Source organism: Callorhinus ursinus, unplaced genomic scaffold, assembly GCF_003265705.2.
Source record: "Callorhinus ursinus isolate GAN/ISIS: 27379988/994484 unplaced genomic scaffold, GSC_fseal_2.0 scaffold15, whole genome shotgun sequence".
NCBI lineage: Eukaryota > Metazoa > Chordata > Mammalia > Carnivora > Otariidae > Callorhinus > Callorhinus ursinus.
The window spans coordinates 9,390,355-9,415,502 of NW_027397077.1; the positions used below are offsets into that span (position 1 = coordinate 9,390,355).

At 40.2% G+C, this 25,148-nt stretch overlaps 1 protein-coding gene across 7 annotated transcripts in view; it reads right to left on the reverse strand.

Annotated features, from left to right (window-relative positions):
- SFMBT1 (Scm like with four mbt domains 1) overlaps positions 1-25,148 on the reverse strand; it is a 124,897-nt gene that overhangs the window by 77,465 nt on the left and 22,284 nt on the right. The window contains exon 3 of one of the 7 annotated variants that reach the window (XM_073901360.1): positions 1,321-1,425. The exons of the other annotated variants lie outside the window; for them this stretch is intronic. The gene's annotated coding sequence lies outside the window, so the exon portion shown is untranslated. The remainder of the gene's footprint in view (positions 1-1,320; positions 1,426-25,148) is intronic. 7 annotated transcript variants of the gene reach the window in all.

Genomic DNA, 25,148 nt, shown 5'->3' on the forward strand with positions numbered 1-25,148 from the left:
ACACACACACACACACACACACACACACACACACACACACACACACACACACCTTTTTGGACTGCTTATATTTATTATAAGCAAACTGAAGAACTTCCGATGTCTCATCAAAAAATGTATGTATGCTAACTGAAAGAGAAAGTGCCCCTTCAGTATTAATTTTGCTATACCTCTTAGGAATATGTTTTTTTTTTTTAAGATTTTATTTATTTGAGAGAGAGAGAGAGAGAGAGAGAGAGAGCATGAGTGGCGGAGGGGGGAGGAGCAGAGGGAGAGGGAGAAGTAGACTTCCTGCTGAGCAGGGAGCCCGAAGCAGAGCTCGATCCCAGGACCCCGGGATCATGACCCGAGCCGAAGGCAGAGGTGTAACAACTGAGCCACCCAGGCACCCAAGGAATATGTTTAATTTTTTTTTTAAGATTTTTTATTTATTTGAGAGATAGAATGAGATAAAGAGAGAGCATGAGGGGGGGAGGGTCAGAGGGAGAAGCAGACTTCCTGCTGAGCAGGGAGCCTGATGTGGGACTCGATCCCGGGACTCCAGGATCATGACCTGAGCCGAAGGCAGTCGCCTAACCAACTGAGCCACCCAGGCGCCCTCTAGGAATATGTTTAAAGAGTACACTAAATACAGAGAAGTAGAAAGAAAATTTAAATCAAAATTCAAAATCTGTTTTCTGCTCCCCCCCCCCTTCCCCTCCATAAAAACTACTGTGAAAGGTAAAAAGGGGAAGTCAGAGCTGGGAACAAAATAATGAATATTTTTAATTATTCATGAATTTTGATATCCTTATTGCCCTATTCTCCCTCCAATTACCATGACCAAGAAGAATGAGTCACATGACTATAATCTGGACATCTGGTAAGGGTGGCCTAAAACTCCCAGACACTTGATCAAACTTACATTACCCTACAAGTGAGTCTGGCAGTGAGACAGATTAAAACTTAAAAGGGATAATCAAGAGACCAGAGATACTAATATACTTCAACTGTAAGAACTCAGCTACAGGCAGAATAAACAGAAACCCAAAATAAAGACCACCACATGTTTTTGAAGTTCTTAGCTCAAGGTTAAGGAAATGACCACAAACCAAAAAGACCCAGAAGTTCAAATGAGGCCTAGAGAGTGACTTAATTGTCTTTACCTCCCAAATGACTACCCCTGTCCTCATCTCATTATACTTAGCCCCTCGAAAAGGAAGCCCAGTGGGAGGGGAAGAGGGAAGGTCTGAAACTCCCTAATAACTACGTTAGAAATCAGAAAGGCAGGTCAATTAGAGGAGATACTAAGTACACATACACCAGGAAAAAAAAAAAAACCTGCATCAGAAAAACCTCCATCTGACAGTCAATGCTTTTCTCTCCCTATAAACTCCTGGTGGCCTTAGATGTGATATTATATTTGCAAATTCTCTGGTACATGAACTGTTGGAAGTAACATAAAAGCCAATTATATTTCATTAAAAGCAGACTATTCTCTTGAAGAAAATGAAAAACAACAGAAGCTGAATAATGAGAACTAAAATTGTTCTACACAAAGTTCAGCACACTAAATGTCTTGAAAAATATCACTCAGCAAAACCAGTAGAGGTGCTCAGAAGGGAATTCAGGTCTCTTTGACTTTGTGCCTTTGTCTTCACTGGTTGAGCAAATGCTTCTCTGAACAGCGAACACCAAGACTCACAGCTGGGGAATGATAAACAGTGAGAATGGACTAGACTAACCATAAAAAGGAGACCTGGCTAAAATTCCCCAGGCCAGCGCTTGCTAGCTCAGCTTCCTTGTCTGTTAGATTATATATAGACTGAGGGGTTGTTGTGAAGACGAAATGATAATTTACATAAAATATGGCACCGCACAAAAATAAAAAAATTTAAGGGATTAACTTAGCCCTCTAAAGGGGAGAAAATCAAGGTGGATGAATGATCAACCCCATATCAAAAATAACTAGACAGTCCTGATAAGGAAGCATGTGGCCTAAGCAGCCAGACTGCTGGGTGTGCACGGCTGGCTTGTATAAGTTATGTAACTAATTTATGCCTCAGTGTCATCATCTATAAAATGGAGATGTTAACAAATGTACCTATCCCATAACGTCACTTTTGATTATTCAATCAATTAGCGCATATAAAAGTTTATAGCACAGTAGACCTCAAAGCACAGTGGCTATTATTTCTTTAACAAAACTCTCAGTCGAATGAAGATCCTTACTGTTGCAAGGATGATTCCCAGCCCTTCAGTACTTGAAACACTCTCATTTTTCTTACCAAACACCCTTCTAACCCCTCCTAGCAAAGTTATACAGTAACTTTTCTTTAATTAAGGTACATTTCTTTAATAATTATTTGATGGAATGGAAGGACATTGAGTTTAGAGAACAGTCAAAAGGCTAAAAAAGAAACAGTGTGATAAATAGCCACCATCAGAAAACCTTAGAATCAGGGGCGCCTGGGTGGCTCAGTTGTTGGGGTGTCTGCCTTCGGCTCAGGTCATGATCCCGGGGTCCTGGGATCAAGTCCCGCATTGGGCTCCCTGCTGCGCGGGAAGCCTGCTTCTCCCTCTCCCACTCCCCCTGCTTGTGTTCCCTCTCTCGCTGTGTCTTTCTCTGTCAAATAAATAAAATCTTTAAAAAAAACAAAAAAACAAAAAACCTTAGAATCAGCAGGAAAGCACATAAACAAAGGGAGTGGGAGTGAAGAGGCTTCTTCCTTTCCCCCAGAGGCCTGGAGAAGAGTGGCAGGCAAGCTGTATTGACTAATGTCTCCAGATCCCTGGGAGGCTGCCTTCTGTCCATCAGTCACCAAACTTTGACCTCCACTCAATCTCCTCAAAGCCTTCAACCGAAGGTGTCATCCTAAGGCAGGATGCTTGGGTGATTTTGCTGCTTGATTTTGGTGTATTAAGCACACAAGTATTTTTAAAAGCTTTATGTCGGACTTTAAAGACTCCTGGATTATAATCGCATGTGCTGTACAATTAATTCATTAGGCTATCTTAAGACTTAAGGCCCTAAAAGAAGCAGACTATCAGTTGTAAATGTCAAGGATCTCTGGATAGGCTCTACCCCCCAAAATCACTATAAGCACCTAAATAGCATGATCAGGTAAAAACCAGTCCCTCCGGAACGCCTCCTAACTCCTGGGCAATGCTGCTGCCCCCTGGGGCATCCCTGGGAAACCTTGAGTCTCCTGCAAAACTCCGGGCCATTATGTCATGGTCCACAAACCTAAGAAGCATGCTGAACATTTAATAACGACGATACAAGGAACAAGGATAAGTTATTTAGAAAAAGAATAAATTATTTAGAAAACAAAACAACTCTTCAGTAGCTTTTAAAATAAGTGCTTACAGGAAAGGAGTAAACCTCTGGTTACTACTAGAAATAGGCTGGGACACATGTTACATCTGTAAAATAAATCAGTGCAAAAAGTTAAATAGGCATAAGGAAAAAAAAGAGCTTAAGTTATGCTAATTAGGAAACTAATTAAACTCATATGTAAAATGTAAAACCAAAACCCCAACTGGCAGAACAACAGTCTACAGTCTACTTACCTGTTATTCTAGAGCTCAGTGGGATGCCTGGCAGCCTGTTGTCTGTTCAGTATAGAACTTAGCTGCAGCTTGCTGTTTGCTTTTGCAGACTGCAATACCCACACATATTAATCTACAGTAAACTTTCTCTGAAAACTAGAAGTGCTTATGTTAAATACACAGAAATTTTTGGTTAAATCTCTACTCCTTTTAAACAACAACAAAACAATGCCTCCTCCTCCACTTTCCTATTCTTTCTCTAAAAACAGTGTTTTTTTCTACCATTAAATTATTAAACTTAAATACAATACTACAAAGATTGTCAGTTTTCCAAGATTAGCACTTATCAATTCCACTTTCTAGCCTATAGTACAAAAATATCTAAATTATTTTAAATTCTTAATAATACTGACTATGCTACACTAATTTTCATATTGTATAAGAAAAAAATAGTTTTTACAAAATACAAAACTTCTTTAAGTCTTGGATAAAACAGTAACTGAAACAGAGACAGGTGCCTGAAGTCATCAAAGTAAGCTGACAAGAATTCAAACTTTATTTGCAAATTAACACAAGGCCGGTGAACAGTTACTGGTATCTCTTTCAGAGGGGCAAAATTTCCAGCATCATCTATGAGAACTGTTCTGATTTATATTTCGAAGTGTGGGATGGGGGCAAGAGCAGAAGAAGGCTGTTATTTTAATTGTTGTGTTTAAACTGTTGAGAAAATAAATGAGCTAGTTGGTTAAAACATGCATTCAAGAAAAGCATCATCATCAAGATAACTCAAAGCACTCTACATCATTAATGTGTTTTTCTTCAATATTTTCTTACAAGCGGTGAGATTATAAATGCAGTACTATTCTCTACTAAAGCATAACATATAGGGGTGCCTGGGTGGCTCAGTCGTTAAGCGTCTGCCTTCGGCTCAGGTCATGATCCCAGGGTCCTGGGATCGAGCCCCGCATCGGGCTCCCTGCTCCGCGGGAAGCCTGCTTCTCCCTCTCCCACTCCCCCTGCTTGTGTTCCCTCTCTCGCTGTGTCTCTCTCTGTCAAATAAATAAATAAAATCTTTAAAAATAAAAAATAAAAAAATAATAAAGCATAACGTATAAAAAGGAACTCAATTCAGTTGTCTAAACTCACATTAAATCCCTTCAAAATAATCATGTGCAGATAAGCACAGGCTCAGCTGCATCGAGTGTGGACCTTTGTGGCCTCAGCCAGACGAGGAGAGACAGGACACTCAGTCCTCATAGACCAGGAAACCTAATGCTTGAAGAGGCCTAATGTCAAATCTAACTACCAAAAGTCATGCGCTTACTTCAAATTCCTCTCAAAACAATATTTTAAGGGGGAAAAAAAATCAAGCCATTCAAACAGCAGAATGCTACTCTTACCTGAATCTTTAACAAAATGTCAAATTCAGACTGCCAGTTAGTTAGTTAGACTTCAATGAGCCACCTTAATGAAAAGTCTGGTCAAGAAAGTTTTCTTGACTTTAACAGATACTGTGGTGAGAACTAAATATAATGGAATTTGGGCCTTGGAAATGGAGACATCTGTAAAGCAAACGAATAAACCTACTAAATAGACATCACTGCCGTGGGGCTGCCCAGTCAATCCTGCAATTTCAGAGGGATATTGATGGACTGGGGTGAAGTATGAGGAGAAAATAATTTTTCTACTTTACTCAAATGATGAGTGACGAACTTTAACACATAAACATTTTTCCTTTTGCTCATTTCCCCCCAAATAATTAAATACTTTATGCTCATATTGCTCCCATTTTCAAACATTTGCTTAGTGCCATCAGGAACTACACTCTGTGCTGCACTTTCACATACATGAACTCAACTACCTGGATGATTTAAAAAAAATTTTTTTTCTTTGTTTCACTAAGTAATGGAGATTGGTGGATCTAAAAGTTGGAAGAAACTTAAATAGGTGGCACCTAGTCCAGTGGTCTTCATAATTTTGTGGTTATCTATCCACTATTCTCATGCCCCAACATTTCCACAAGGAACACCTCTCCATTAACCTAAGGTGCTTCTCTAGCACATTCTTCCCCACGTATCCTTGAGGAGGAAGTTGTCCATTCTCTGTCAAACATCATCAATGATACAGTGACAGAAAGCTCCCATGAACACCATCTGGGGTAATCTAATCCACTTCTGAGTTGCTTCACCCTAAAGCCTATCCTTAAACTGCTCCAAGTTCCAAAGGCTTCTACCCATAGGTGTTTCCCACTCACAAGGAGTCTGCACCTTTGTTCACATAAGAGCCCCTCACACAGCTAAGAGAATGAACAGTTTTTCCAAAGACAGGTCCTAAGTTCCCTCACCATCCTGGTCTTCCTGTGAAACATATTTCAGTTTATCTGTATTCCAACACAACACAAAAGACTAAGTTAAAGCCTTAAAATGATTTTGATTTCACTTTAAATAGCCTACTACTTATGTGGCCAGGCAAAATATTTCAAAGCTAAGTTTGCTCAGTTAATTAGATTTTGATCCTGGGATCATGGTAATAAGGCTTGATGGAACAAAGAATTCCTTTCTCACTGCGTTCCTTTAAAGTCAACCAATCACAGAACTACAGAGATACCTTTCCAAAAAGATACAAAAAAAAAAAAACCCAAAAAGATACACAATAGCCAATGGGTACATGAACAGGTGGCTCAACATCACGAATCTTTAGGGAAATGAAAATCAAAACCACAATGAGCTATCACCTCACACGTGTTAGAATGGCTATCACCAAAAAGACAAGAAAGAACAAGTGTTGGGGAGGGTGTGGAGAGAAGGGAACCCTCGTGCACTGTTGGTAGGAATGTGAACTGGTGCTGCCACCTTGAAAAGTATGGAGGTTCCTCAAAAAATTAAAAATAAAACTACCGAGGCACCTGGGTGGCTCAGTGGTTAAGCGACTGCCTTCAGCTCAGGTCATGATCTCAGGGTCCTGGGATTGAGCCCCGCATCGGGCTCCCTGCTCCGTGGGAAGCCTGCTTCTCCCTCTGACCCTCCCCCTGCTTGTGTTCCCTCTCTCGCTGTCTCTCTCTCTGTCAATTAAATAAATAAAATCTTTAAAAAAAAATGCTTTGTTCTTAAAAAAATAAAAATACAAATAAATAAATAAACTATCATGTGATCCAGCAACTCCACTTCTAAGTATCTGAAACAAAATCACTACCTCAAAAGATATCTGCACTGTGAAGTCCACTGCAGCATTATTTACAATAGCCAAGACCTGGAAGCAACCTATGTGCCCATCAGTGGATCGATGGATAAAGAAAATGTTATACATCTACAATAGAATATTCTTCAGCCATAAAAAGGAAGGAAATCCTGCCATTTGCAACATCGACCGACCTTAAGAGCGGTGTGCTAAAGGATATAAGAGAAAGACAAATGCTGTATGATCTCACTTATATGTGGAATCTAAAAAACTCAAACTCATAGATTCAGATAGACTGGTGGTTGCCAGAGATGGGGAGGCGGGCGGGGGGGCGGCAAAATGGGTGAATGTGGTCAAAAGGTACAAAGTCGCAGTTACAGGATAAATAAGTCCTGGGGTGTGATGTACAGCATGGTAACCATAGTTAACACTGTATTGTATATTTGAACGCTGTTAAGAGAGATCTTAAAAGTTTTCATCATAAGGAACAAAAATGTGTATATATGTGAAGTGACAGACTTTAATTAAACTTATTGTGGTCATTATTTTGCAATAGAAACATATATCAAATCACTATGTTATACACCTTGGACTAATTGGCAGTGTTATATGCCAACTGTATCTCAATAAAACTGGGGTGGGGGGAGGAATTTTGATGTTGATACCCACGGTTATTCTTAAAGTCAGGGTCTTGGTTATTTTCTCTCTCTAGTCCCAATTCCAAATAGATACTCAATAAATGTCTGTAAGGAAGAGAAAAAGGAATGAAAACTTAACTCTAAAGTTGAGAGATTTGTTTGTGTGAGAAAGGAAAATCTATGCAGGTCAAGATAATGCAGAGAGCAGAGTAATTAACGGTTACAAGCAAACAGGCTGGCGGCCTATGTAGAAACTCAGAACAGATATTAGGGAAATTGAGTTTCAAGGACAAAATCTAGCCACTGGTATTCAGGAGTTCAAGGCACTGACTTAATCATTATGTAATTGGCGGAAACAGCAAGGATCCAGTTATTGGAAACCTTATTACCAAGGTCAAGAAGACTCAACAGTAAGACTGACTTTGAGGCCGCACTAGTGAGTTACTGCCACACTTCAGCAATTCACGTGTGTATCTCCTTCAGGGTGAAGATTAATCCCCGAGTCTGGAAAGAAGCTGGCTCTCCTGGCAGGATCTTAGGAAGCATATGAGGTTGTAACTGCAGAAGTGGAGAACGGGATGGAAACAAAAGCCACAGGAAGAAAAGGAGCCAATTCTCAGGTGATCTAAGTTGGCTGCTGCTTGGTTTGTGATTTTTTAATTCTCAGATTCCCAAGTTTGAGCACTGCCTTTCTGGGAAAAAAGAAAAAAAAAATTACCGATCATTTTGCAAAACCAGAGTACCTTTCAGGAGAAACTAAGAAAAATCACAGGTAGATCCACATACCTTACAACAAAAGGGAAAAGTAACTAAATACACATTCCCACGCAGAGTTCAGTTCCCCTCCTGGGAAACGACCACAGCACCTTGCAGTACCTTCCAGAGGAGCACCCCAGCCCACCTGCGCCTCAGGGCCAGGCCCTTCCTCAGTCTCTCTGACTTGGCTGCCCTGCCTGGCCGCAGGAAGCCCACAGTCTATGGTCTGCAGAATGAAATTAATGGGGATAGTTCTGTCATCTACTCAAATAGAATTCGAGTCTCAACTCTCAACACTTCTCATCATCCTCCTTTAATTTAAAGGAGTGCCAAGAAACTAAAATAATTATTGAAAAGCAACTCAACTCTGAAAATCTGATGCCATGTCTTACCAGTTTAAAAAAATAATGTACAAAACATCACGTAAATAAAGACAAGAGACCAAAAAATTCTTTTCTAAACAAAAGCCTTAACATTTATAAACTCCAACTAAAAACCCATAAGAACCTGCAGTTTTTGCACTTCAATCCATACGCTAAATAGACATGGTTAATCACGGGTATCTTTGGCAGTATTTTTTTTTTTCAAGCTTTTATTTAAGTAATCTCTATGTCCAACCTGGGCTCACAACCCTGAGATCAAGAGTCACATCCTCTACCAACTAAGCCAGCCAGGCGCTCCGCTCTGGCAGTACTTTTTATTTGTGGTATAGCTGTTTACATCTAATGCATTACATAACACAGAAAAGTCCATTTTAAAACAAATTACTTTAAAATCCGACCTATTAAATATGTGACACAGACTGGCTGTTCTGCTGCACTATTTAAATGCCTGCTATATTCACAGCTGCTACCTACAAAACACACAATCTTTATGTGCTGGCACTAAATTTCTACACCTCCAAGGGCTAATTCTAGGCTGATCAATTAGTATACAATCCTTCTCCACCCTCATCCCCCATCTACTTAGCTCTAACCATTCTGAGCATCTGCTACATACAAATCCTTTTATTTGAGGTATATCTACTTACAACATGCTACAAAGTTATTGTGACATTAGGTTAGTGTTTAAAACAGATACAATGACAGCCAAAAAAAAAAAATCATCATCCCATTTGGGAAGAATTATGAAAATGGTGTTAACGACTAAGATACAAAAAGCGAAAAGTACTAATAGTAAAAAGCACAAATTTACATCAACTCTAACTTTTCTTATTTATGGTTAAAATCAAGGAAAGAACAGAAAACCATTTCATCACAATAAAGCAGCGTAAGAGACGGGAGCATCATAAATCAAAGCTGTAAAAAAGAAGCAAGCAATTACTCTATGCTCATTACAAAATACTATGCTGGAAAAAAATACAGTTGGGATTGTAATTTGCTCTTATAAAGCAATAATTCACCATATATACAGTCTTTGCCTACAAACGAAGAAGCAAAGAACACTCTTAAGCAGAGTTTCCAACAAAAGGGTTTGTTCATAATACATCAATGCAGAGAGAGGAAAAAAACCCTCAATTTGCTAATTAGTTGAAACTGTTCGTCTGCCAATTCAGCTGGGAAATGGTGCATTAGAAAAAATACCTACCACAAACAACTTGTTAACAGAGTCACTGCATTTACAGCTAAAGAGATCATACACAACTATACCACCAAAATAGAAGAGAAAGAGATGTTTCTTTTAACAAAAGTAATCCAGCTAATAAATGATGAGGGAATGACAGAACCTCTAATAAAATCAATTAATAGATCTAAGTGTTGACCATCAATAACTGCTTACATCAATCACAAAACAAAAGACAACCTGAGAGGCACCTGGGTGGCTCAGTCGGTTAATTGTCTGACTTCAGCTCAAATCATGCTCTCAGGGCCCTTGGGGTCCTGGGATTGAGCCCTGCATCTGGCTCAGTGCTCAGCTCTCCCTCTTCCTCTGTCCCTCCCCTGCCCATGCTCTCTCAAATAAATAAAATCTTTAAAAAAAAAAGACAACCTGAAACATTATGTGTCCCCTGATGGAAGACTACAACTCCAACTATGACAAAGTTGGGGGGGGCGTGGAAATCAAACCAGAATTGGATGGAACTTCTAGAGCCAACAGAGAAGTCAGAGGAACAGAATAAACATCACCATAGTGACCTCAACTTTTACTTCACACCATACATAAACACTCAAAATGAATGATAAACCTAAATGTAAGACCTAATATTACAAAAAAAAGAGCTAAAATTATAAAACATCTAGGAAAAAATAGGAGAAAATTTTTTTGACCTGGGATTGGCAAAGATTTTTTAGATATGACCCCCAAAAAGGCACAAACAATAAATAAAAATTCAATAAACTGGTATTGTATCAAAGTTTAAGCCTTTTTGCTCTCCAAAGATTCTATTAAGAAAAAGAAAAGACAAGTCACAAACTGGGGGAAAAATCAGCAAAACATTTATGTCATAAAGGGTTTGTATATAAAAACTCTTAGAGGGGCGCTAGGGTGGCTCAGTCGGTTAAGCCTCCGACTCTTGATTTTGGCTTAGGTCATGATCTCGGGGTCACACCGGGCTCCCTGCTCAGCAGGGAATTGGCTCCCCCCCCTTTGCCCCTCCCCCACTTTCATTCTCTCTCACTCTTTCTAAATAAATCTTTAAAAAAAAAACCCTCACAACTCAATAAACAATCCAATTTTTTTAAATAGGCAAAAGATGTGAAGTCACTTCAACAAAGAGGATGTATGAATGGCAAATAAGCACATGAAAATATACTTCGTTAGTCATTAAAAGCCAATTAAAACCTCAAGGAAATATCATTATGAACCAACAAAAACGGGTAAAGTCAAAGTCTAGCAATGGCAAGTGTTCACAAGAGACTGCAGCTCTCACACCATGCTGGTGCAAATGGAAAACGGGACAGCGACTCTGAAAATAGTTTGGCAGTTCCTTAAGAAGAACGTCTTAAGAGCTGTATGTTTAAATACAGTTACCATACAACCCATAATTCCACTCTTGGCTATCTACCAAAGAGGGATGAAAACATATCCATACAAAGACGTTTACACAAGTGTTCACTGGTATGAACAGGAAACAACCCAAAAGTCCATCAATTAGTGAATGAACAAAATATGGTGTATCTACACAACGGAATAATTCTCAGCAATAAAAATGAGTAAACTACTGATACATGCAATAACAAGGATAAATTTCAAAAACATCATATGAAATGAAATATGCCAGACACACAAGACTACATACTGAATGATTCTATTTACATCAGATTTGCAGAAAAGGCAAAACTGTAGAGAAAAAAGCTTACAGGGGCACCTGGCTGGCTCAGTCGGCAGAGCATGCAACTCTTGATCTCGGGGTTGTGAGTTTGAGCCCCAGGTTGGGTGGAGAGATTACTTAAAAAAATAAAATCTTTAAAAAAAAAATAAAGCCATCAGTGGTTGCCTGACGCTAGGGCAGAGGCAGGGGTTATCAGTAACTGGTCACAAGATCATTTGGGGGGGGTGATGGAAGTGTTCTAAAACTAAATTCTGGTGACAGATGATTGTATCAATTTACTAAAACTCAATAATATCAACATGGGGAGAGGGGTTCTATGCCACCTAAACAGGTGCATATAAATATCAAGGTTCCAGAAACCTCAATTTTTCTTAAATCCTCAGGTCATCCTGAGCAGAAGAATCTCTCACATTCAAACATCTTGAATCCAACAGAAAGTGGCTGGCAGCTCACACTCCCTTTGCTCTCGCCAGTGAGCAGCTCATCATTTCTAATACAGGAACCACACTACTGCTCTAGCGAAGGAAGGAAATGAGTGTAGAACAGAAGATCATTACCTGTTTTAAACTTTGTTTTATGTGTCACTGCCCAGTTTATTCTTTGAAAGGTTCAAATATTAGTTGCACTATGTATTGTGCTATTTCGGAACTATAACAAAAAATTACTATTTCAAATTAACTCCACATTCAGTAATTCTGAGGTATTTTCCCCAGTTTAATTTGCATAGAGTAAGTGCTCATTTAAGCACCTGCTGAAATGGCCTGCACCCAACAACTGGGACAAAACCTGGATGCCTGTCCTAAGGGCCCTAAGCCCCACAGTCCAAGACCACTGAGCCACCGAGAACCCAATAGCCACTGGGCTCAAGAGCCCACAAACTCCTCACCTAGTCAGCACCAGCTTGCTAAACCTGGAGCAGGAATTTTCAAAAGAGCCTCCTCTCTTCCCCAAAATATATGGTATTAAGTATACAAACAAGAGGAAAATAAAATCATTCAAGTATAATGTAATCAGGATAGATTATTTATAGATAGATTTCCAATGTTTGGTTGGTTGTGTGTGTGTGTTTGGTTTTTTTGGGGGGGAGGGGGTCTTAGCCCAAAATATTTTACAAAAATGTATTACATTTTCATTCCAGAAACAGAGCTATTCTTTTTATATCATAGTTTCAAAAAAAAAAACCTCTATAGGTTCTGCATAACAGCCAATACCACAAATCAAATTGTAATATTCACATAGAAAAGAACTTAAAATAGTGATAATGCCAACAGGATATTTAATAATATTTTTAAAATTAACTGATAAATAAAGGATATTGTGGTTTAAAAGTCATAATTTTAGAGATAAATATTATTTATGAAGTGATGTAAGACTCAACATCTGCTATAAAATGATGTAGTGAGGGAGACAAGATTGTGTCTACCTGTCAGAACAAAACGTATATACAAAATAAGCCAGCCATGTGGTGATAATTGTGGAAACCAAGTAATGGGATTTTCTGTTTCTGTGTATGTTTACACACTGCCATAATAAAAAGTACAGCATGAAATAAAACTGGATAAAGCAGTCTTCTCAAGGGTTACAACAAAGCTGCAGCAGCATCACCATCAATTGCCTTAAACACAGGAATAATAGGGTATGTGGTAAATGGCATCATGACATTCTCGGTGCTACTCTTCGACTGGAGAACATGCTGCATTCTGAGCAGCAAGAGAGCAGATTCTCAGAATGAATATCCAAAATTACATTGTACTACATCAAAACACAGTCTGTATTCTAGAGACCTTTCTGGAAAAATCAATGATACTTAACAACTATGTACTCACTAAAAGATCATCACTGTTACCTGGATATTTCCAATTTCTGACAATTCTTTTATTGAAACACCTATTCTTTCAACAATGAATGCTAAAGCTAGAACAGTAAGAGAAAAAAACTGGTCTAACACTGGAAATCCATCTTTTGAAGTTATAATATGGGATTTTAACTGAAAAAGAAGCACTATCACCAACTGATAGGTCACACTTAGGTAAATAGAAATTCATGTTTCCTCCTTTTGTATGCTCTCATAGCATGAGACATTCTTCCTTCATAGCATTCAAGGGCATTTCTTTCTTCTTTTTTTAGCGAATTGCTTTTAACGACAGGTAGTTTTATCTTGATTTTCCTTTTTAATTATGGTAGATAATCAACTGGCCAATTGCTGAAATTTCGAGACAAACTTAAACTTTATCACTCACGTACGAAAAAGAAATGCTGGATCTTAAGTCCCTTAAGCTTTCAGTAGCATGATCACTCACCTGTACCACCTTGGACATCCAACTTGACCCAGACAATACATGCATCTGCTAAGCTGAAACAATCCATACCTGGTACCAAAATGGGTCAAAGGGAGGGACAAAAAGGGTTGCAACTGTCTCAGTCTTAAGTCTCCTTGACAACAAAGTACTCAAAAGCACAAGGGTGTTCATCTTTTGCTGAGGCAAGGGACAGGTAAGTCAGATGCGCTGTGACTTAATAAAATGCAATACTGGTACAGAGTAGTAATTTTTTTTCTTTCAGTGCAAATTCAGATTTTTTGTGTTTCTGAAAAGCCAGAGTTTTTTTTTGTTTCTAAATTCTCGGGGGTAGGGTTGAATGCAGTCAGGTCACTTTTCTTATCAACCAGAAAAAACTTACTGCACAAGGACTACTAAATACTCTGGAGAGACTGTACCCATGACAGGAGTAAAGCACAGGGAGGCCTCAGTTTAAAAGCCAGGTCCAGAAAGAAGATGTAATTTTGCAAAACGGGGAAGATGAAGACAGTTCCAGGCAAAGGATAAGAGCAAAGGCACAGGGATGGGAAAGTGCAATGTGAGTCTCCGAAATGGCGACTAGACCAGTTTGGTTTGGGTTGAGGGCTTCAGGACAAGTAATAAGACAAGACCGGGAAGTTAGGTTGGGGCTAGCCTAGAGGTATGACTTACCAAGGGTTTGGACTTCAACCTGAAGGAAATACGGGCACACTCAAGGTCTGTGACTAGAGTTCAGTGATCTGAAAGTAAGTAGAGTGTACATATAGAGAGATGGGCAGTGATGTTCAGGAGAAGAGCCTGGAAGCTAGTTCGGGGGATGATTCCTCAGTAATTCTAAAAAGACCAGAAATACAAGAGGAAGTGATGGGAAAGAAATACTTCATTTATAGAACACATCTACAATTCACAAAAAGCTTTTGCTTAAATGATCGTTTTACCCTCAGAACAATTTGTAAAGCAGAACATGTGTCACTTCACATGTAAGAACTACAACTCAGGACATTTCCTTTCATGACTGTCACTCCGTGTTTCTGTGACTGTCTCTTAACCACTAGACTGTAAGCTCTCTGAGGGTACTGCAGAGACCATGTTGATTTTTGTTTGCCCCAGTAACCCTGCTGCTTTGCAAAGAGCCCTGCTTGGTGCCTGACTCTGGGAGGTACTATATATGTCACAGACGAGCCAGCAAATGAAGAGAGCATTTCTTCTTCCGCTCTCGTTTCAATGATAATGAAAATGCTTTTTCAATCAAAAATGTTTACTTTATTTTGTTTTGCTTTGTTTTAAATGATTGTTCTGACAATGAAAAGGCCTTCAAAATTACAATACTTCTTTTTGGCACTTAGACAAAAAGCCTTCTTTTTCCCTCAGGTAGGAAAAAGAAGAAATGCACAAAAGGGAATGGCAGGTTCTCTGCCACCTTCCCAGTAGTATCAGAAATTCATTCCAAGTGATATATTACTAAGGATACAAAAAAAGGTTAACATTTGGTAGTTATTTTTTCAAAAATGTTCTATTTTCTTGCAGAACGAACTGGATACTAAGGTAAATAACCATGCCCATGAGCACCCACAGTGCCAAGGTAAGAATCTGGCCTAGGACACTTGTGCCAAAAAGCAAGAAAATGCTCCAGAGAATAATGGAGGCAGGTCAAAAGAACAAAGAAGTGAGCCTGACAGGTCTCCTACTGGCCAAATCTGGGATAATTTATACATCAATATAAGTAATGAGAATAACAAAGTTATAGCTCACTGAATAAAACAGAAAAAAATGAGTCCATATTGACATAAATTTATAACAAATAAACAGAGAGCTCGATGAGGAATGGGATAGGTTCAAAGTACCTACCCACAAAATGCTAATTACAAAATACTCATTAATTACAAATAAGATCTAATGAGACACAACACCATTTCTGTGATATTCCTGCCAAAGATTCATAACCTGGGTTTACTCTTGAGAAAACATCAAACAACCCCAAACTGAGGGATATTCTACAAAATAACAGGCCTATATTTCCAAACAAAGTAACAGACCTAATTTCTCAACACATCAAAATCACCAAAACCATGAAAATCAAAAGAAAGGCTGAAGAAGACTCATCAGTTCAATGCAAAGCATGATTCCTAACTGGTTCCTTCTGCTCCTACCAGATGAGGGAGGGTGGTGAGGGCTGGAGAGCAGAGGCTTCACTGGGGCAACTGGTCGAACCTGACTGTGGTCTGAGGAGTACTCACTATGCAGGAGGATGTCCGTACAGAAGGACACACATATGAGAGTATCCCAGAGAGCTGGAGCATCAGATGGGCAGCCTACTGCCAAAGGCTGGAGGGGTAGGGGACGGTTCTCTCCTGTACTTACAACTTTGCTCTGTTTTTCACGGTTTCAAAATTTTTTAAATCTTTTAAAAATAATTAGTATCTCTCCAAAGTAAACGTAATAACCTTCACACATACATATATATTCTTTCCAACACAGTGTTCTCTTTGTAGGAAGAGTACAAAAGGAGTCTGGCACTGAAGTACTAGAGAAGTACTGTGAATAATGTTGTGTAACAAAACATGGAAACAAAAACCAGGCTTTCTGCATAGGAACTCTGACTTCAAACTCCAGTTCATCGCATACAAATTCATGACCTTGGAAGATTTTTCACCCTTCTGGGCCTTACTACCCCAATCTATAAAGTGGGAATGCCACCTTTTTGTGCAGAGTGTTTCTGAGGATGAAATGAGATGGTTCAGAGAAGCATGTCTGAGAATGCCTTCCAGGTTATAAGCACTCAAAACTAGTTCTCTGCCGCTCCAAGCAATCTACTCACAGCTTGTCTCCAGCTGGGAAGTCTGCACCTCAGTAAGTCTGAGAAGTAGGCGTACTAATACCAAACAGCTCTTCTGGCTAAAGGGATATGAAAGATCCCTTTATTCCAGTACCCTTGCTTTCCGGATCAGCAAATGAGACCCTGGACTCCTGCTAGGCGGAGCTGAGCCACTGCCCACCCCAGAGAAGCCTGTGTCGGTCTGCAGCTCTGAGCACTGGCACACACGCTCATCTCACCCTCACAGAACTCTGACGCAAACACAATCATAACTGAGCAGGTGAGGAAACCAAGGCTCAAGCAAGATTAACAAACTTACTCAGAATTCAGGTCTTTCTGACTCCAAAATTCATGAAATTTCCCACTAAATGCCATCTTTGTTATTTCCAAACATGATTAAGAAAGGGGTGCCTGGGTGGCTCAGGTCATGGTCCCAGGGTCGTGGGATCAAGCCCCCCACATCGGGCTCCCTGCTCCGCGGGAAGCCTGCTTCTCCCTCTCTCACTCCCCCTGCTTGTGTTCCCTCTCTCGCTGTGTCTCTCTCTGTCAAATAAATAAATAAAATCTTAAAAAAAGATACCACAGGCATATGTTTAAAAGCTTTTCTGTACCCTATGTTCTCAAGCTATGAGTCTCTTACTCCCATGGTTCCCAAAATGTTATCCCTGTAAAACAGAAACTATTTAAGCCCTAAGTCTCTGTCCGTCAACATCCTCAGCGATTTACAATAATCTTATTCACTGTCCTATCGCAGACTTGTTTAGGAGAATCAGCAACGGCGCTAAATAAGGTAAATTTCTTAAAATGTCTTCCTACCTTCCTACCTAGTTTCTCTTATTCCCACTTTTTTTTAAAAGTTTATTTATTAGTAATCTCTACAACCCAACATGAGGCTTGAACTCACAATCCAGAGATCAAGAATCGCATGCTCTTCTGATTGAGCCAGCCAGGCGCCCCCTATTCCCACTGTTTAGAGCAAGGTTCTTAACCTGGAGTCCTAGGGTCCACAAAGAGAACTCGGGGGTCCATGAATTTGAGTGAAAGGAAGTTATTTCCTGTTTCCATTAACCTCAAACTGAAATTTAAGATTGCCTTCAAACACAAATGTAGGCAACCAATCACAGCAACATTACCAGTAACTGTAACTGTGTCACCACAGAAAGAAGAGATATTTTCATATTACATTACAGATGTTGCAGATATATATAACTAATTTCCTTTATAATCCTATGGATTGTATTTATTTAAACCCATTAATCTGCGAACAGGTCTACAGGCTTCACTAGCTTACCAAAGGGGTACATGAATACCAAAAAGCTTAAGAACCCCTGGTTTTGAAAAACAACGTTCTTAATCTGCTGAGAATTTGAGAGAACACGGTGGGGCAGAGGGGGGTGGGGGAGAAGCTTGATGCCGGATAATATAATTCTTTCTGAGTAAATTTGGCTTTTAAACACATGCGCGTTTCATTCAACAAATATTTTCTGGTTCCTAGACTGCTCTACTGTGTAGCAGCTACAAAGATAAAACATTATCCCTTTACCTCAAACTAGTGGGAAAGAAGACAAAAGCAAGTAACAAGGTAGAGTAACATAAATACTAACGGAGAAGGACGACAGAAACCTCTGAACTCCAACAATGGACTCTCTCATTCTTACCAAACAAACAAGGCACGTCTGGGAAGGAGAGAAGAATCAGAGAGCTGTTCTGGCTCTCAGTCGCTCCTCCAGCCTGGAGCACAGCGGGGAAGGCAAACGGAGACAGGTATCAAGAGGGAGCAGCTGGGCAGTGGCTGCACACTGCTGTGCAGCCAGGGGAAAGTGGCTCATGGGTCCTGACTCAACCCTCTGTCGAGCTGGTAGGCCTTTTCTATTCCTGAAATGCTTTTGGGAAAGGAAATTATATAAGAAGTTTACTTAATTTTCTGTACATAAAGTAAATAGGAAAAATGCACAAGGGGGTAAATGGAGCCATGTTTCAAAGTAAGATGACATTCACTTAATTTGTACAACCAAAATATAGTATGTCTATCTAATGACATTTTATTTATGGCATAGTATTTGCTTTATAGTACCTGACTCTAGAAGTAGAAATGGGCCTCTCTCTGTATAAGTAGAACCTAACTCATAAAACAAGATATTTAAATAAGGTAATTTGTTCAAAGCTTCCCCCACTGAATTTTAATTCCATAGTAACTGCTATAGCCTACCAACAAAAGGACACTGGGTAAAAGATAAAACCATCCTAGGCAAAGACCATCAACCTTATGACATCTATTCCATATTTTTATCTTTAGAATTGTTTCCCAGTATTTACCAACACAATTAGAAACCAACATGTTTACAATGTTTGCCTGACCATTCTCACAACTTACCTCCGACCACTACTGAGCAAAAACACTCCTTTGCTCCTGGCACTACCCCAGGGATGGCCAAATGTGCTACAAAGCTCAGTCTTGCTTGCCCTACAGGATTTTACAATTAGGGACAGAGGCATGGGGGGGGGGGGTTTCTGAAAGGCAATGCCTTAGAAAACAAGGTGCACAGAGAAAAGAGAGTTAACTGTGAGTCAAGACAGCTGCAAAGAGCTTCATCAGAATCAGCGCAGGAGCTTCATCTTGAAGGATGGAAAGAAACTTGGAAAGCCAGAGGAGAGTGGAAGACATGCCCACCAGAGCAAGCAGCATGCAAAAGCCAGCAAGGCAGGCATGAGGCTGGCATCAGCTGTGTAGGGGACTGTGGCCAGGGTGGTATATGCTTGCATGGAAGGTGGCAGGAGAGCTCAGTCCCTCAGTGTACAGAATAATAAGGCCACACAGGAGAGTGTAAATAACATGCAAAAGTCATATACTCCACAAGAGGCACTGGATAGGAAAGACCTGAGGAGTACTACATTTTAAAGTTTATCTGTCACCTGCCACACACACAAGTACAGGACGGTGCGGACTAGAGGCAGACCAGCAGGAAGGTGCTGATTAGTCCAGGGATGAGCTCTTGGCACAGACAAGCAGCCATCAGAGCGGCAAGGAGAGACTAAGCCTGAGAGACATTTCAAAGGAGGAAGAGAAAAATCAAAGATGACTCCAAATGTTATCATGTCAAAGGCCAGACTGCGAAGAAGAACTGAGATCTGGGAGGGGGGGGGCATTCCACTGGGATGCTCCCCGAGATGCAGAGTCCCGGGAGCAGTGGAAGGCAGAAGGCGGGGCATGCGGCGAGGGAGGTGTCCCTGGTCGCTAGTGCCAGTAGCTGCGTATCAGTAACTCAGGGAAGAGGGAACCGTAAGGGCGGAGCCACGAGCCCCCTCACTTTGTGTACCTTACACAGAGAAGAAATCCAGAGGTAAGAAGCAAGAAGGCTTCCCCTCACAAAGAGTGAACCACCAACAAAGCCAAGTAGGAAAGAAAGTTCAAGGGAGAAGGAAGACTCAGAAAAGGGTGCTGGTCTGGCCAGCGTGAAGACCACTGGTAACTGCTGGGAAGCTCCACTGGGCGGCAGAAGCAGGGGCTGTGGTGTGGGTGGCTGAGAAGAGAATGGCTATATACGAAGTGAACGCAATAAATGGAAGTGAGTGTGAATTTGGATACCTGGGCAGCAAATGAACAAGATTTAGTAGCAGCTTAAGAAGGACAGCAACATTGTGTAGTTCTCCCAAACCTTTGTTTATCTTAGTAATTAGGAAAACACTGACCAATAAACCCAAAGGTTAAGAATTAGGGCCCATCCTTCATATTATTCAAGGTGCTCGAACTGAAGGAAAGTGACAGGCACATATTTGTTTTTGCAAGCTCAATTTCAATTCAGCTATCAATATAATAAAATAAATACGCTGATTAGAGCATATTCCACCTGCTTTACAGTTGAAAAGCTAACATCTCTCAAAACCAAGTGCTAAAGAGACTAATAACAAAAACACAGAGATTGTTATGCTATTAAGAAATTAAATATTTTATACTATCTTCCCCAATCCTAAATCATGTTTTTATAAATAAAACAGCCAAAAGACTAATCAAAATCATCTAGAAACTTGCTGGGAGCCTGGCTGGCTCAACTGGTAGACTGGGTGACTCTTGTGAGTTTGAGCCCCATGCTGGGTGTAGAGATGACTTAAAAATAAAATCTTAAAAAATCATCTAGAAGCTTGCTATAGGTTTGGATTATAATGTTGGCAAAAACACTCACTGGTTCAATGGAAAATATTCTTCCATCTGCTCTCAGTGCAGAGCCTTAAATGGAGATAGACAGTCTGACCCATTCACAAAACATGCCTAGTTACAACTTATGCATTAGTTTGTACTCAAAATAACAAAAGTATTCATTCTTCAATCTTTTACCTAAAGAATAAACTCTTCTAACAGAGGGGGCCATGGGTAACAGATCAACCTAGAACGGGAAGAATACGGCATCATGGGTACAACTCTTAGTGGCATACATGACTGAGTTATTCAAAGCCGACCCAAGGCAAGCATTCCACTAAATTCATCTATCCTCCACTGTTTCAAAATTTCATAATACTGAACACAATGCAAGACCTTTACTGCAGATAAAAGAATCCAGACAACAGAGTCCTCACAGATTCTTCAGTTCATTCAAACTCTAACAGACATTTACTATCCTTAATGAGTCATTAACTCAGGATGCAAACCTCACTTGTTAAAAAACATGACCTGATACCATCTCATCTTACATAAAAAAAGAGACATTTTCTCACCTACAGACATAGTAATGATTTTCAACCAAAGGGGGAAAAATTTTTATAATTATTTTCCCCTGCCTTTTACCAGAAACATTTTCATAAATTTGTTGCGAAAAAACACATTTTACTTTAGAATATAATTATGACTTCTAAAAATCTTCTGTGAAGAATTTTTTAAAAGACTTTATTTGGAGCAACTGGGTGGCTCAGTCAGTTAAGCATCTGCCTTCGACTCGGGTCATGATCCCGGGGTCCTGGCTCCCGGCTCGGTGGGGGGCCTGCTTCTCCGTCTCCTCTCCACTTGTGCTCTCACTATCTCCGTCTCTCTCTCTCAAATAAATAAATAAAATCTTTTAAAAATAAAAATAAAAGACTTTATTTTAAATGAGAGAGAGAGAAAGAGCGTGTGGTGGCAGGGCGGGTGGGGGGGTGCAGTGAGGGAGAGAGTGAGGGGGAAGCAGACTCCTCTCTAAGCACGGAACCCGAGGCGGGGCTCGATCCCACAACCCTGAGACCACGACCCAAGACAAAACCCAGACTTGGCGCCCAACTGACTGAGCCATCCAGGCGCCCCTTCTGGAAGAATTTTTAATGACTTATACCTTGAAATAGAAGAATCTAGAATTGGGGTGCTGGGTGGCTCAGTAGGTTAAGTGTCTGCCTTTGGATTGGGTCATGACCCCGGGGTCCTGGGATTGAGTCCCACATCAGGCTTCCTGCTCAGCAGGAGACCTGCTTCTCCCTCTCCCCAACCCCTGCTTGTGCTCTCTCAGTCTCTCTCTCAAAGATAAATAAATTAATTAATTAATTAATTAACTAAATCTTTTAAAAAAAGAATCTAGAATTGACAAAAAACAGTGTGACTCCTAAGAATTAAGAGTGATTTAAAATCGCACCATTTTTGTCATATTCTAGGAAATGCTTATTAACTACATATATTACTATGTTTTTGTTTTTTTCTTTTGCCAAAATGTTCTGATTTTGTTTCTATTAGATAATAATCAGTTAATCTGTTTCTTTATTTCAGGAAGAAACATGGCTTATTTTCTATAAAATCTGTCTTGAGGTGAAGGAGGAAGAGAGCTGACACCTGAATACTCGAGGCTACGCTACATGACACCTCATCCATTCCACCACCCTCTGAAATATTCCCATTTTACAGGTAAGGAAATGAGGTTTAAAGAAGTTTTTAACTTGCCCAAGGTTACAGAACCAGTAAGTGATAGCCAAATCTAAAACCTAAGTTCATTCTCCACATACCAAGCTGCAATTCAAAAATCACAATCTTTACAAACTTTTTCCAAAATGGATTTCTTCATCTTTTATCATTTCCTCTTAGACAATTTACAGCACATTCTAAAGCCTCAATTCAGGAAAGAAGACAGACCACTTTGCCGAAAGTTTTTAGAACCACGAGCCAATGAATCACTGAACAATAAATAAAAAAATCCACCTGAGAGTTGTCATAGGTTAACAGGTATTCCTTGGTAAAAAGCTCTGAAAAACAGCACATCTAGTCTACCTTTGAATTGTACAGCCACTTTACATTTTTTCTACCCACATCAAAAAATCCCATGTTCCAGGGCCTGACAGGGGTGTCCTAGGCTCCCTTAGGACTGGACTCTTGAGAGCAGAGAGGTCCTCAATGAGTATTGATGGAGTGAGTAAATGAATAAAGACACAGCTGGCATGAACTTCAATACAGCAGAGAGAAATTATGAAGTTGGAGGACCCCAAAATGAAAACCTAAAGCAAACTCAGCTGGGGCGCCTGGCTGGCTCACTTGGTAGAACGTGAGACTCTTGATCTTGGGGTGAGGACTTCCAGTCCCACATTGAGCATAGGGTTTACTTAAAAAAAAAGCGTTTTTTCTCATTTATTTTATTTTTATTTATTTTTAAAGATTTTATTTATTTATTTGACAGAGACAGCAAGAGAGGGAACACAAGCAGGGGGAGTGGGAGAGGGAGAAACAGGCTTCCTGCCGAGCAGGGAGCCCGAAGTGGGGCTCGATCCCAGGACCCTGAGATCATGACCTGGGCTGAAGGCAGACGCTTAACTGACTGAGCCACCCAGGCGCGCCCAAAAATGGTTTTTTTAAAATAAGGCAACCTCACCTCAATAAAAATCACTTAAAAAGCCAAAATCATCTCTGAGTCATAAAAATTAAGAGACCTGCATCTACTCATTTTCTACAGTCAACTGTTAAATACTGGCATAATTGATGACTGTGTACGGCATTTCACTGGTTTTTCTTTGTGTGCAGTCTTTTTTTTCTTTGCATTTCATTGTGTTTTAATGTCTATTTCCCAAATTAAAGCCACAAGTATGGCTACAAACAAAGAGAGAGTTAACAAGTGTCAGCAAAGTTGTGGAGAAATGGCAACTCTCATACATTGCTCGTGGGGATGTCAAATGACACAACCACTTTAGAAAAACAGTTTGGCAATTTCTCAAAAAAGTTAAACATAGACGGGCACCTGGGTGGCTCAGCTGGTTAAGTGTCTGACCCTTGATTTCAGCTCAGGCCATGATCTCATGGGTCGTGAGATCGAGCCCCCATCAGGCTCTGCACTGAGCGTGGACCCTGCTTAAGATTCTCTCTCCCTGTCCCTACCAGCCCCCCTCCTCTCTCTCTCTAAAAATAATAATAATAATAGTAATAATAAATAAAATAAAAATAAGAGAGAAAATAAAGTCTACATATTTGTCAATTTTCTGCCTCAGATGGCCAAGTACGCAGTGGGGAAGACTTACTTCATCAAAGACAATGTAACTGTTTCTGTCTTTAGTTAGACTGCTGTCTTTTTTGGAGCCATACCTTTAGCAGCAAAAGAAGAGAAAATACAGAGCATTCTAAGATCCAGAACACAGTCATTAACAAATTAAAGCACAAAGGAAGAAAAAGTACTAGAATTCGAAGTTCACACTCCTCACTCCAGAGGAGCCACCTCTCACTCACCATCAGACCCCATGGCCCCTATGGGCTCCAGGAACCTTATGGCCACAGCCTGGAAGATGGCAGAGCCAGCCTCCCCGCCACAGTCCAGCGGAGGTCGGGATGAGCACATACACCTTGTAAAGCAGACAGAACTTTCACAAAGTGGTTGTACCGTCTCACACCCAGCATCGGTGAAGAAACCTCCCACAGCTCCACACACCTACTTCCTACAGTGAGATTTAACCATTTTTGCAAATCTAGTGAGTATGTCATGGTATCTGCGTTCTAATTTGCATGTTTTGTATAAGAATTTGGTCTCTGGACAAAAAAGGAAATTTTTGAAAATTTTAAAAATGCTGGAGTCATTTTACTGTCCATGACTACTAATATAGTGATGCTTACTTTAAGAGTTCACTTACTTACTCATTCACACTTATCAAGTGGTGAACAAAACAAAGTCCCTGTGGTCTTGGGGGATCACAGTCTAACCTGCTTACAGCAATCTCCCATGCCCCTTCCACATGACTCAGTCTTTCACGCTTAATAAACAAAAACCCTCTCAAAGGGCAGAGGGAAAGGACTCCAACATGTTACATTGTCAAGTTTAAGGCTGAACCTGAACAGCAACTTGGGAGAAGTTCCAGCATTCACACCGAGAGGGCCTCATGAAATAAGCATCCCCGTGCCTCTTTCCTTCTCTTGCAGCTTAGACCTCCACTTTTCAAAAAATATTAACAATATTTCGAAAGTACTACCCTTGACAAAATGAGTGTGACTTTTTGTAAGCATCTGTGTATAGCCTGTGCTATTTCTAAACCCTTCTCCTCTCCTTAAAGAAGATGCATCTCCACGGACAAGTAGCAATAAACTCCTGCTTCCTCGTTTCTTTAATACAAATTAGATGTCTACTCACATTCAGAAAACCGAAGAACACAAGAGCCAGGAGAGAATAAAGTTACTTAAGCAGAGACATGTGAGGGTGCCAGGAACTTCCTTTATCTTCCCACCACCTGCCTGCATCTGCTCC